At 40.9% G+C, this 15,023-nt stretch overlaps 3 pseudogenes; 2 read left to right on the forward strand and 1 right to left on the reverse strand.

Annotated features, from left to right (window-relative positions):
- The first annotated feature begins 58 nt into the window (after positions 1–58).
- Positions 59–1,009, forward strand: LOC102410818 (annotated as a pseudogene).
- Positions 1,010–6,853: 5,844 nt separating this feature from the next.
- On the reverse strand, positions 6,854–7,773 carry LOC102404415 (annotated as a pseudogene).
- A 6,308-nt stretch (positions 7,774–14,081) lies between these two features.
- Positions 14,082–15,023, forward strand: LOC102411157 (annotated as a pseudogene).

Genomic DNA, 15,023 nt, shown 5'->3' on the forward strand with positions numbered 1-15,023 from the left:
CACCAATAATTCTTCCATTTTGCTTCCCTTCTTCTGACAGGTAAAACATCATTTCAAAATGTCCTTCATGGAGAACAGCACTGAGGTGAATGAGTTTAGACTTTTGGGACTGACGGATGCCCCAGAGTTGCAAGTCCCCCTGTTTATAATATTCACGTTCATATATCTCATCACTCTCACTGGAAATCTTGGGATGATCACATTGATCCTGTTGGACTCTCGTCTGCACACCCCCATGTATTTTCTCCTCAGTAACCTCTCTCTGGTGGATTGTGTTTACTCCTCAGCTGTGACTCCCAAGGTGATGGCTGGGCTTCTCACCGGAGATAAGGTCGTCTCCTACGGGGGGGGGTGTTGCTCAGATGTTCTTCTTTGTGGCCTTTGCCAGTGTAGACTGTTTGCTCCTAGCTGCCATGGCCTACGACCGGCACGCCGCCGTGTGTAAGCCTCTTCGTTACGCCAGCACTGTGACCCCTGGTGTGTGCACTCAGGATGGTCGCGGCCTGCTATGTCTGGGGCTTTGCTGAGTCTGCCATCCACACTGGATTCGCTTTCCGCCTCTCCTTCTGCCAATGTGGTCCATCACTTCTTCTGTGATATTCCTCCAATCCTGGCTCTTTCCTGCTCTGATATCTACGTAAATGAGATGGTGCTCTTCATTCTAGCAGCTTTCAATGTCTTTTTTGCCCTGATGGTAGTTGTGAGCTCTTATCTGTTTATATTCTTTGCCATCCTGAGCATGCGCTCAGTGGAGGGATGGAAGAAAGCCTTTTCTACCTGTTCTTCTCACCTCACTGCTGTTACCATCTTCTATGCAACTGTGATCTCCATGTACTTACAGCCAAGTTCTAATCATTCTATGGACACCGACCAGAGGGCATCTGTGTTCTATACAATAATCGTACCCATGTTGAACCCTCTCATCTATAGTCTAAGGAATAAAGAGATTAGTAATGCTTTCAGGAGAGCCATTGAGAAGATGAAGCTTCTGTTCAGTACACAGATTTAATTATAAATTTATTTTGTTTTGTGATAAACTCCCAAGAAACTTCGTGGCTTAAAGTAGTAGTGAAAAGTGAGTGTTCATTGCTCAGATGTGTCCAACTCTTTGTGACCACGAGGACTGTGTCCTGCCAGGCTCCTCTGTCCATGGGATTCTCCAGGCAAGAATATTGCAGTGGGTTGCCATTCCCTTCTCCAAGGGATTATCCTGACCCAGAGATTGAATCCAAGTCTCCTGTATTGCAGGCAGATTCTTTACCACTTAAGCCACCAGGGAAGCTTAAAACAACTGTTTATTATTTCTCTCAGTTCTATGGTTGGCAGGGCGTTTATTTTTCTGCTTTCACATGGACTCATGAGGTTGCCTATTTTCTGCATGGTCAGCTGGGCTGAAAGTTTAAAGATGTCCTTATATATCTGGATGCTGACTCTGGCTACTCTCTATCTCTTCTACACATGGTCTTTGATCCTTCAGACGCTGGAAAAGCTTTCTCTCATAATATTTTCAGGCTAACATTCTCACAGTGTGATAGCAAAACTAAAAAGCTTCTTAAAGTCCAGACTCCCAACTCACAACATTTTTTCGACCATGTTATACTAATCAATGCATGTCAAAAGGATGATCAAGATCCAAACATGAAGAAAAAGACTCTGTCTCTTGAGGAAAAGAACTGCAAAGAATTTCTACCCATAATTCATTTATCACAATTAGGTTAAACTTCTGTAACAAAGAGAGACAAAATACAGTGGATTTTAAAATAGAACTATTTATTTCTCAAATAGTGGTAACTAATGCAGCATGGTGAAAATGAATTATCTAGACAACTTGTGTGTCTCGGATATCCTGGGACCAAGTTCATTCCACATTGTCTCTTTCTACCATTGCCTAGAGTCTTGAAAGTCTGTCTTCACTATAATTATTATATCTAGAGGAAAGGAGAAATAGGTAAGCTAGAGGAAAAATAATTTCTTTTCAAGAAAGTGATGCAGATGCTGTACACATTATTACTGAATACATTTCATTGGCAAGAATTTACCATAAGCTGTAGCAACACGAATGTATTTGGGTAGTTTCGGCTCAGTGGTAGGGATTGCATTGAATTTGTAGACTGCTTGAGGTAGTATGGCTGTTTATTTTTTATTTTTTTAATATAAATTTATTTTAATTGGAGGCTAATTACTTTACAATATTGTATTTGTTTTGCCATACATCAACATGAATCCACCACAGGTGTACATGTGTTCCCCATCCTGAACCCTCCTCCCACCTCCCTCCCCATATCATCCCTCTGGGTCATCCCAGTTCACCAGCCCCAAGCATCCTGTATCATGCATCGAACCTGGACTGGCGATTTGTTTCACATATGATATACATGTTTCAATGCCATTCTCCCAAATCATCCCACCCTCACCCTCTCCCACAGACTCCAAAAGACCATTCTATACATCTGTGTCTCTTTTGCTGTCTCGCATACAGGGTTATCGTTACCATCTTTCTAAATTCTATATATATGCGTTAGTATACTGTATTGGTGCTTTTATTTCTGGCTAGGCCTGGTGTGCTGTGATTCATGGGGTCGCAAAAAGTCGGACACAACTGAGTGACTGATCTGATCTGATCTGATCACTCTGTATAATAGGCTCCAGTTTCACCCACCTCATTAGAACTGATTCAAATGTATTCTTTTTAATGGCTGAGTAATACTCCATTGTGTATATGTACCACAGCTTTCTTATCCATTCGTCTGCTGATGGATATCTAGGTTGCTTCCATGTCCTGGCTATTATAAACAGTGCTGCGATGAACACTGGGGTACGTGTGTCTCTTTCAATTCAGGTAGTATGGCTGTTTAAACAATATTAAATCTTCCGATCAATGAATATAGACTATCTTTCCTTTTTTTGTATCATCTTTAGTTTTTTTTAATGATACTTCATAATTTTCAGTGTAGATACAAGTCTTTCAATTCTTTGATTAAGTTTATCCTTAAGCATTTTATTCCTTTTGATGCTATTGTAAATCAGTTGAGCCTCAAACACTCCTTAACATTAGAGGCATGGGCCCTCTGCACAGTTAAAAAATCACATATAAGTTTAAAACAAATTGCAACTCCGTATCTGCAATTCTACATCTGCAGATTCAACCAACCATAGATTGTGTACTACTCTTATACATATTTAGTGAAAAATAATCAACATATGAGTGGGCCCATTCAGTTTAAACCCATGTTGCTCAAAGCTCAACTGTACAGCTATTAATTTCCTTTCCAAATTGTTCATTGTTGGTGGGTTGGGAAAAGGAAGAGCTGTTTTCTGAAAAAGAGACACATAAGGAAATACTTAGAGTGATAGAACTAGTCTATATGGTACTGGGATGATAGATACTTGACTATGCATTTGTCAAAACAATGAAACTATCTTCCTGATGGTTTAGACGGTAAAAGAAACTACCTGCAATGCAGGAGACCTGGGGTCAATTCCTGGGTCAGAAAGATGCCCTGGAGAAGGGAATGGCTACCTGGCTCCAGTATTCTTGCCTGGAGAATTCCATGGACAGAGGAGCCTGGTGGGCTACAGTCCATGGCATTTCAAAGAGTCAGACACGACTGAACAACTAACACTTTCACTTTCACTTTTCCTTTCATGGAACTATCTATATCTATATAAATATAGATATCTATTTGTCTCTATGTCTCTATATCTATCTATCTATCTGTATATAATATTTATTCCAGGTTTCTCTGCTTAGAGGGCCTGTAATAAGTGGTTCCCAGTAGCAATAACTATACCTAACACACCACTCAATACTAAATATCATTATCTAATAAAAGGAAGGAGAGAAGAGGAGGAGAAGGGGACAGAGGATGAGATGGTTGGATAGCATCACTGACTTGATGGACACAAGTTTGAGTACGCTCCGGGAGTTGGTGATGGACAGGGAGGCCTGGTGTGCTGCAGTCCATGGGGTCACAAAGACTCAGACATGACTGAGCAACTGAACTGAGCTGAATAAAAGGAAGTATGGTTCTTTGGAGAACTAGCTGATGATAGGATTGGGACAAGGATAATACAGAATGAACCTGGAATACCTTGTAGTTCCAGAAAATAAGGAGGAACCCAAAAGACAAAAGGGTTGGGGCATATTAGAAGGAAACAGGAGTAAAACTAAAAGTGCTCCCAGTAGCCAAAGATGGAGCAATTTGAACAACACAATAAATACCATGGTACCAAAGTGTAACCCAAAGTATAAAACAAATACACATGACTCCATGCTGATATAAATAACAAACAAATAAATAATTCTTCCTTATATAGAAAAATTCCAAGCTATATATTTAGACTTCCATTAGAAGGTAGAGTATATTCCCTTCTACCTTAAAGGTGGGCTGAACTTAATGACTTCTCTCTGGAGTACAGAGTATGAAAGGAGAAGAGTTAGCACTACGTCAAAGAACCTGCAAAAGTATCTTAAGCAGGTGATCGAGGTTAACATCCCCCAGTGACAAGTCTTGTTGGTAAAATGCATTATCTGATAGGATGTGATACAAAGGTCACTTATCCTTTCTCAAACTTATACATTCTGTATAACTGTGACCAAAAAAATCAGAAACATATGTTGAAAGACTTTCAACAAAACACTGGTCCAGTACTCCTTAAGGATATTAAGTTAAAGAAAAATAAGGAAAGACTGAGAAACTGTCACAAATCAGAGGAGAATAAAGAGATATAACAAATATAGGCAATGTCGTGTCCTTGATTAGATTTGTGCGAGCAAAATGACATAATTGAAAATATCAGTAATAATCTGAATAAATTATTGAAGTTTTAGATAATAGTAACATGTCAATATTGGTTTCTTAGTTTTGACAAATATGATAAAATAAGATGTTAAAAATAGAGGAAACTGGGTGAGAATTATGTAAGTCTTGTCTGTTTAGAATCATTTAAGTTAAATGAATAATTATTTATGAAGAAATTTTGCAAATTGTATCAGGTAGGAAACTTCTCATAGTCTCATAGTTTGCCTTTTTGATTTACTAAATAAAATTCATTTCATGTGTTATTTTTCCCTTAATGAAAAATCAGTAATGAAACATTTAGATGGTTTGATATTAATCATTTAATACTGTTGGTTTCCAAAAAATTAATTTGTCCAAAAGTACAAATAGTGAGTGAGAATATAGATAAAAAAGCTGTATCTCCAGAAATGCTCTAAAATTATTATCTGAAGAATTTTCTAAAGAGTAGTAAACTATAATTATCAGTAATTCAGATATATTGACTTCTGGACACCAAACTGAATTCTTTAAACAAACGTTTATTGAACTATTGGTATGAATCGGATCATTATTCATGTATTGTGCATGAAGTTGTTCATAAAGAAGACAAAGTCACTCCTCTTGTGTAGTGTATGTTTTGGGGAGAAAGGTAAATGACTGAATAAAGAAGGAAATAGGGTTCTTTCCTGGTGATGCAGTGGCTAAAACACCATGCTCCCATTGCAGGGGGCCTGGGTCCGAACTATTAACAGATCCTACATGCCACCGTGAGGATCTCACATGCCTCAGCTAAGACCTGGCACAATCAAATCATTAATTGCAAAAAGCCTTAAGAAAAGAAATTAATAGGGTTTGGGCAGTGACCAGAGCAAAGAAAAATAAAGCAAGGAAGGTAAGCAGGGAACAGTGCCCACGGGGCCGGGGTAACTATGACATGGTAACAATGAAGCAAGCCTGAAGGAAGAGAGGGAGCCTTTGGTCATTAGAAACAGCGAGTACAAAGGCCCTGGGGAAGAGGCACGCTGAGATTGTCCAGGAACAGCAAGGAACGCGGCGTGAAAGAAGCGGGGTGAGTGCCTAGAAGAGGGAAGGCACCACGTGGCTCACCTAAAACCAGAGGGTTTATGAGTGAGTGGCTTTAGCCATTTTATAGTCTTTCCAGGGAGGAAAATGAATGGCATGATTATTAGTGCTTTTTTTTTTTTCAAAATGTAAGAGACCGTAGTCATATACGGGACAACTGGAAAGTTCCATTATTATTATTGACTGATCACCTTTTCTTGTACTGTGGGCTTCTTGCTTCTCAAGATCATCCTGTGACCTTACTCTTTCTACCAGATGACACACTAAAGACAGAGATATTGATTTCTGTAAAATGCTATACGTATGTGGTGCTGAATAAATCATCCAATAAAATCATATATTTTTATTAAAAATCCATGTCACAATTTTCCTCATTCTGGACTCTGGAAACAGTTTCTCAACTAGATAAACAATATAAGACATGAACATATATTGATTATTTTAAATTTTTATTTAAAAGCTGGCGATACTCCAACTCCTTTAACAAATTTCTCACTCCTGTGCGTATGCGCACTTACGAGATTCTTACATATGCTTCTGGTAGGGGTTTCTGCGCGCCGTGTTTTCATATATGCTAGCGTTGCCGCTCCAGTGCTCTTGCCTGGAAAATCCCATGGATGGAGGAGCCGGCTGCAGTCCATGGGGTCGCACAGAGTCGGACACGACTGAAGCAACTTAGCAGCAGCACCATTGCCACATGATAAAGATATCAACATGCGAATAAATCAAATATAATTAACAAAATTCACTACCAGCAGGATTTTAATATTCTTAAGGTCCCCTCTGGCCATCCTCAATCAACTATCACATATTTAAACATATTTTTTTTGTTTTTCTAGATGATAGATTTTCAAAAAAGGAATGGTGTTACCATAGTAATTTAGGTGCAGTACAAGCCTTAAAATGTGAATTACTGCATGATGAAGGTCTTAGGGGAAAGAAACTAAGTCATTTGGATCCTACAACTTTCAAAGGTGAAGCTTAGAAAATTATGCCTTCTTAACCACCTTCTTGAAAGCATTTTTGACCTCCTTGTTCCTCAAACTACAGACCAAGGGGTTGAGCATGGGGATGACCATGGTATAGAACACAGACGCAATTTTGTCTGTGTCCATGGAATGACTGGAGCTGGGCTGAGAGTACATAAAGATGCCTGTCCCATAGAAGATGGAGACTGTGGTGAGGTGAGACGCGCAGGGGGATAAAGCCTTCTGATATCCCTCAGCCGAGTGCATCTTCAAGATGGTGGTAAATATGAACAAATAGGAAATCAAGATAACCAGGAGGGCAAACATAATACTGAAACTTGCCACCACATGGAGAATCAGCTCGCTGATACGTTTACCAGAGCAAGAGAGTGCCATGACTGCTGGAACATCACAGAAAAAGTGGTGGACCACATTGGCCCTACAGAAGTAGAGCTGGAAAATGTTTCCCGTGTGGACGGAGGCATTCAGGAAACCACAGAAGTAGGGACCCATAGCCATACAAGTACACACACTTGCTGTCATGGTGGTGTTATAACGTAGGGGGTTGCATACTGCTGCGTAGTGGTCATAGGCCACTGAGGCCAACAGGTAACTTTCCACAGTGGCAAATGCTGCAAACAAGAACCTCTGAGCAGCACGTGCATTGTAGGAGACGACCTGGTCTCCTACAGGAGCCCAGCCATCACCTTGGGAGTGACAGCTGTGGAGTAGCAAAAGTCCACCAGAGACAGATTTGTAAGGAAAAAGTACAATGGGATGTGGAGACGAGAGTCCAAGAGAATCAGCAGCATCAGTCCCAGAGCTCCAACCACGTTGACAAGATAAATGAGCGGGAATATTATAAAGAGGGGGACCTGCAGTCCGGGGGCACTGGTGAGTCCCAGCAGGATGAATTCAGGCACTCCTGTATCATTCCCCATGGAGGCAGTTTTTGAATCACAGGAGGTCCTATGGCAAAGAAAAAGAAAGGAGCACAGTGATAAACAAATGGGAGATTGAAAGTGAAATTAATTCAGCACTGTAGGCGCATATGTGTATATATACACATATACAAATATTTCATTAATGGAATAATTTGAACTTCAAGATTCTCCACATCTGAAGTACAGACTAAACGAAATTTAAGCCACAAAGTATCTGTAGAGTTTCACACTGTTGAAGCTGAGGGGTCTTCATGGATAATTTTCCAACTTTTAAATTTTGTAAGTTCATAAACTGAGATGTAGAAAATATTATGTCCTGATTAAGATGAACCGTCTTGAATAAATATATCTGTTAATTCAGTTTTTCTCAGCCTAGTAAACGCTTAGGTCTAAATTGCTCAAGTGCCCCAAACTGCTCTGGACACTTGACACGTATTTTCTTTTATTTCTCTCAACAGCCCCATGAGATTAATGTCCCCATTTAACTCATGAAGCACAGAGGCTGAGTATTGTATTTAAGTTTATAAAATTATGACTGCCAGAACAATGTCTGTACCCAGCTTTCAGCGTGGCTCAGATGGTAAGGAATCTGTCTGCAATGCAGGAGACCTGGGTTCGATACCTCTGTCGGGAAGATCCCCTGGAGAAGAGAATGACTACCCACTCCAGTTTTCTTACTGGGAGAATCCCATGGACAGAGGAGCCTGGAGGCCTACAGTCCATGGGGTCGCAGAGAGTAGGACACGACTGAGCGACTTTCACTTTCAGAGTGATTCCACTGGAAGTGTGAGTGATTCACTGGAAGTGTGAGTGATTCACTGGAAGTGTAAGAGATTCCACTGCCAGTGTAAGTCCACTGTCTTAACTGAGTTTAAAATCAAGTTGAACTTAATTCAGTTTACAATTACTCTATGTCTCCAGTGTTCTAACCCAGGCTTTGCAGTTTTACACTGAAGTAACTGAGAGACACTTGCCCAGTGCCCATGGTGGGATAACTGGGGCAGGAGGAGCTATACAACCTGCAGAAACAATTCAGCGAGGTGGGGTGCAGCATCCAGCAAGAAGCCTGGGCTCTGAGATGCAGTGCACACAGCCTGCCACCCACTACCTGGGAATCACTGAGCCTGACCTAACTCCCCTGAACCGATCTTTTTCATTTACAAAGTGACAATAGTAATGAGACTAAATAAGTGTTAGTTGCTCAGTCATCCGACTCTTTGCAACCCATGGACTGCAGCCCGCCAGGCTCCTCTGCCCATGGAATTCTCCAGGCAAGAACACTGGAGTGGGTTGCCATTCCCTTCTCCAGGGGATCTTCCCAACCCAGGGACTGAACCTGGGTCTCCTGTATTGCAGGCGGATTCTTTACAAGCTGAGCCACCAGGGAAGTCCCTGTGGCTTAACAACTTATTAAGTTGTTAAGTTAATAAGGACTTAAGTCCCTGAGACTTAACAAGGTATTATTATGAGAATTAAAGGAGATAAAACATATTAAAAACGATGAGTAAAATGCTGGGTATTGAGTGCAGTCTGATCACATCAGATGTAATGTTAGTATTAAGATGAATTGGTCACCTCCATGATTGCTTGAGAAACGTGGGTAGTGAGGTGCAAGGTTCAGGCGTGGGTGAGAGCTGTAGTGCTGTGTCTTCCTCTCGCCTGTGGTCCACTGACATTTTCCTGTGTCCTCCAGGCTTTCCCAGGCTGTCTGTCTGCAGCTGTACAGAGTGGCTCTTCTGGTCATTCCATACGAGTGATTCTTTTGCTCAGGTTCCTCCTTTAAAATCCAGGTTTTAGCTTGGGTTGAAAGGGTCTCTTTTTTATTTTTATTTCGGCCATTCCATGTGGCCTGTGGGATCTTAGTTCTCCAACCAGGGATCAACCCAGGCCCTCGGCAGTGACAGCCTGGAGTCCTAACCACTGGACTGCCGGGGAATTCCCAGAGCCTCTTTAGAAGCTCATCCTTTCTCTTATTACTATCTTCTCATAGTTGAACCACAGAGGTCAAGGGTGGAAAATTTCCTAGTTTGTTGACAGTCCAGCCTGCCAATAGGTCTGGTTTGGTGGTGAGCCCCATGTATGAAATTTTTATATGAACATGTTCTGGTGTAAGAGTGCCTTAAATATTTCTTACTTGAATTTAGTCCTTTAACAGGCCATCTATTATTCTTCTCTACCATTGTACTTCTAATTGTCAGATATATATTTAATTTATTTATTCATGTGTTTATATGTATATATACAAATACATATCTCTTTTCATTTAATCCTCAGTCATGTTGTAAGGTAGGTATTATTATTCCTATTTTACCATTAAGAGAACTGAGGATTTGAGAATTACATGAAGCTCTACAATTACATAGTTAGTATCAGGTAAGTTAAAGATTCAAAATTCAAACTCAGCTGTGATCAAATCAAAAGCCTTATTTTTTAGCCCCCTCTCTACTGGCCTTTATAAATGTGCTAGTAATAATCATGAGGATGAGGTTATTGGGGAAAGATTACAATGGAATATTGATCTTGCTAATTCATTTATAACACTTCTGTGGTCTAAAGAAGAATTATTTCACTCTGTTCTGGTGTTTTAGTGTTTTTTATTTGTTTCTTTTTTAGCTTCCAATAAAAGGACAAGAAATAGTAAATAAAATGAAGTAAGACAGCATCACTTACATTTTTTTTTTGCTAATTTTTTTTTTAGGAAGGCAGTATGATGGATATTCCTTGTGTCACTAAATTTCCTATTGATGGAAGTTTTGACATTTAAACTGCAGTCTCAACTTACAGTTTTAGGGAAGAAAATTGTCAAAATATCTATTTCTGTGCTCAAATAGTTCATAGTAGCTAAAGTTGCCCCACATATTTTTGCATGAATTACACTCACCAAAAATTTATATGAAACATAAAGTCTTACCTTACTGCTGGAAAAGACCGTCAGTCCCAAATAGTGAGTCTAGAGTCAGCATTTAACCATGGAATAATGCATGTATGTAGCGAGAGATGGATGTTCTCTGTCAGGCACTGGTCAAAAGATTCTAAGACCTCTAAGATAAGTAAAAATGGAGGAAAGAACCCAGCAGAGTTAGAAACCTGGGAGAAAGTCCTGAACACTTCACTAATTCTTACTGGAATAGATGACAGCCAAGGGATCTCAGCTAAAATGATGTCATACTGAGTCAGATGGGGATTTCAGAGACTAGCTCATAGGAATCATGAAGGAGTTATAGATACATGGAGCTCTTCAGGGATATTCCCCATGAGGGCATCTATAGCTCTCATCTCTTTCTTAGGGAAGAAAGAATTGAATTACCTGTGTGATCTAGCTGGATATGTTGATGGTTTACACATTATCGTATTGCTTGTTATTTCTTTTTCTTTCTCCATTTTCTAATTAAAATATATGTGCACTCAGTTGCTCAGTTATGTCCAGGTCTTTGCGATTCCATTCAATGTAGCCCCACAGGCTCCTCTGTCCATGGGATTTCCCAAGCAAGAATACTGGGGAGAGTTGCCAGTCCCTTCTCCAGGGCACCTTTCCGACCCAGGGATTGAACCCATTCTCTTGTGTCTCCTGCACTGGCAGGCGAATTCTTTACCACTAGCAACAACAAACACTTAATAGCCATAGTTTCTGTGGTGTGCTAAGTCAGTCATGCCCAACTCTTGGCCACCCCATTAACTGTAGCCTACCAGGCTCCTCTGTCTGTGGGATTCTCCAGGCAAGAATCCTGGAGTGGGTAACCATTCCCTTTTCCAGGGGATCTTCGCAACCCAGGGATAGAACCCAGGTCTCCTGCATTGCAGGCGGATTCTTTACCATCTGAGCCACCAGGGAAGCCCAAAACTCATAGCCTTTAGTGTGTGATTCTAATTGTTCAAATTAGAATCTCATAGATCAAATCTCATAGGTCAACTTCACCCACATGTTGAGACCCTACATGCCACCACCCTCATTTCCTAAACCAAGATGGAGACGGCTGTTTTATCATAATGAGAACACACAGTAAATCACTAGGATTGCAGTGCACATCCGTTTGTGGTTTTTTAAAAATGTATTCTCTCATTTAACTATTATAATAATCCAACTTTAGACGTCCTATTAATCTTTTCATTTTGTATATAGAGAAAGAAAGGCTCTGAGAAGTTATTTTATGGATAATGTCTCCCAAATAGTAAACGGTGGGGCTGCTTTTTTAATATATATGTACCTTTTTCCAGAGTCCAAGCTCTACCTTTGATTAAAAGCTTCACTCTGTCACGTGTAAAGGTCCACAAAACACTTAATTGTTTGTATGACTGTTAAGAGGATTACATAGTTTTTAACATCAACCCCATGGACTGTAGCCCTCCAGGCTCCTCTGTCCACAGGATTCTTCAGGCAAGAATATTGGAGTGGGTTGCCATTTCTGTCTCCAGGTGATCTTCCTGACCTAGGGATTGAACCCAGGCAGATGACACCACCCTTATGGCAGAAAGTGAAGAGGAACTCAAAAGCCTCTTGATGAAAGTGAAAGTGGAGAGTGAAAAAGTTGGCTTAAAGCTCAACATTCAGAAAACGAAGATCATGGCATCCAGTCCTACCACTTCATGGGAAATAGATGGGGAAACAGTGGAAACAGTGTCAGACTTTGTTTTTCTGGGCTCCAAAATCACTACAGATGGTGACTGCAGCCATGAAATTAAAAGACGCTTACTCCTTGGAAGGAAAGTTATGACTAATCTAGATAGCATATTCAAAAGGAAAGACATTGCTTTGCCAACAAAGGTTCGTCTAGTCAAGGCTATGGTTTTTCCTGTGGTCATGTATAGACATGAGAGTTGGACTGTGAAGAAGGCTGAGCGCCAAAGAATGGATGCTTTTGAACTGTGGTGTTGGAGAAGACTCTTGAGAGTCCCTTGGACTGCAAGGAGATCCAACCAGTCCATTCTGAAGGAGATCAGCCCTGGGATTTCTTTGGAAGGAATGATGCTAAAGCTGAAACTCCAGTACTTTGGCCACCTCATGCGAAGAGTTGACTCATTGGAAAAGACTCTGATGCTGGGAGGGATTGGGGGCAGAAGGAGAAGGGGACAACAGAGGATGAGATGGCTGGATGGCATCATTGACTCAATGGACGTGAGTCTGAGTGAACTCCAGGAGTTGGTGATGGACAGGGAGGCCTGGCGTGCTGATTCATGGGGTCGCAAAGAGTCGGACACGACTGAGTGACTGATCTGATCTGATCTCCTGCATTGTAGGCAGATTCTTTTCCGTCTGAGCCACTAGCGAAGACCAACATATTAAATGTAAATGTATACTGAGGATGAGCACTATATAAATGTAAACCGTTAACAGATTCAAGTTATCGGACTTGGGAGACAAGTTTATGGTAAATATGTGATCTTAGACAGATTATAACCTCTTTCTGCACCTTAGTTTGCTCATCTGCACAAGTGGGAAGTTGTGCAATGCGTGTACTCTGTATGCATCTTGCAGCTTCAACAGGATGTAACTATCAGTTCAGCTCAGTTCAGTCACTTCGTCGTGTCTGATTCTTTGCGACCACGGACTGCAGCAGCCCAGGCCTCTGTCTATCACCAACTCCCGGAGTTTACTCAAACTCATCTCCATGGAGTCAGTGATGTCAGCCAATCATCTCATTCTCTGTCATCTCCTTGTCCACCCAGCCTTCAATCTTGCCCAACATCAGGGTTTTTTCAAATGAGTCAGTTCTTCCCATTAGGTGGCCAAAGTATTGGAGTTTCAGCTTCAGCATCAGTCTTTCCAACGAATATTCAGGACTGATTTCCTTTAGGATTGACTTGTTGGATCTCCTTGCTGTCCAAGGGACTCTCAAGAGTCTTCTCCAACACCATGGTTCAAAAGCATCAATTCTTCAGCACTCAGCTTTCTTTATAATCCAACTCTCACATCCATACATGACTGCTGGAACCATAGCTTTGACTAGACAAACCTTTGTTGGCAAAGTAATGTCTCTACTTCTTAATATGCTGTCTATGTTGGTCATAACTTCTTCCAAAGAGCAAGTGTTTTTTAATTTCATGGCCACAGTCACCATCTACAGTGACTTTGAAGCCCAAAAACGCAAAGTATGTAGCTGTAAGATAAATCAGTATGTAACTATAAGATATTTACTAGGTTTTTTGCTTCAAACCTATGCTCTAGATCAGAGAATTGTGAAGAATAATTTATTGCCATCATAAAGTGATAAAATAACAGGGTGTTTATATAATTCCAGTGCAAACTTTTTGCTATTTACCAGATGCTCTTTGCCTTCTCATTACTACAAAGAATTTAGAAAATTCCCATGAAGAATGGTACAGAGGTGATGATTTCACCTGGTGGATCTAACCAATGCTCCAGAACTTCAAATTTCTCTCTTTATTGTGTTCACCCTCATGTACCTCATCAGTGTTTTTGGAGACCTGGGGATGATCCCACTGATCCTGTTGGACTCCTGTCTCCACACCCCAATGTACTTTCTCATCATTAATCTGTCTTTGGTGGACTTTGGCTACTCCTCAGCTGTCACATTGAAAGCGATGGCTGGTTTCTTAGAGCAGACAAGGTCATCTCATACAATGCCTGTGCTACTCAGATATTCTTTTTTGCAGCCTTTGCCAGTGTGGAAAATTTCCTCTTAGCTGCAATGGCCTATGATCGCCACGTCGCAGTGTGTGAACCCCTACATTACACCATCACCATGAAGACAAGTGTGTGTGCCCATCTGGCCATAGGGTCCCACGTCTGTGGATTTGTGAATGCCTCCATCCATGTTGGGGGCACGTTCAGTCTTTCTCTGTGTAAGTCCAAGGTGGTCCATCACTTTTTCTGTGATATTCCAGCTGTCATGGCTCTCTCTTACTCTGATAAACATGTTAGAGAGGTGGTTCTCATTTTAATTTCAAGCTTTAATGTCTTTTTTGCTCTTCTGGTAATATTTATTTCCTACCTTCTCATATTTATCACTGTCTTGAAGATGCACTCGGCTAAGGGACACCAAAAAGCTTTGTCCACCTGCGCTAGTCACCTCTCGGCCATCAGCATCTTCTATGGGACAATCATCCTCATGTACTTACAACCCAGCTCCAATCACTCCATGGACACAGACAAAGTGGCCTCTGTGTTCTATGCTATGGTCATCCCCATGCTGAGCGCTATAGTCTACAGCCTGAGGAACAAAGAGGTGAAAAGCACATTCAAGAAGGTTTGGGGGAAGGCAAAATTCTCTCTAGGATTTGCATTTTAA

The sequence above is a fragment of the Bubalus bubalis genome, chromosome 16, assembly GCF_019923935.1.
Source record: "Bubalus bubalis isolate 160015118507 breed Murrah chromosome 16, NDDB_SH_1, whole genome shotgun sequence".
Taxonomy (NCBI): Eukaryota; Metazoa; Chordata; class Mammalia; order Artiodactyla; family Bovidae; genus Bubalus; species Bubalus bubalis.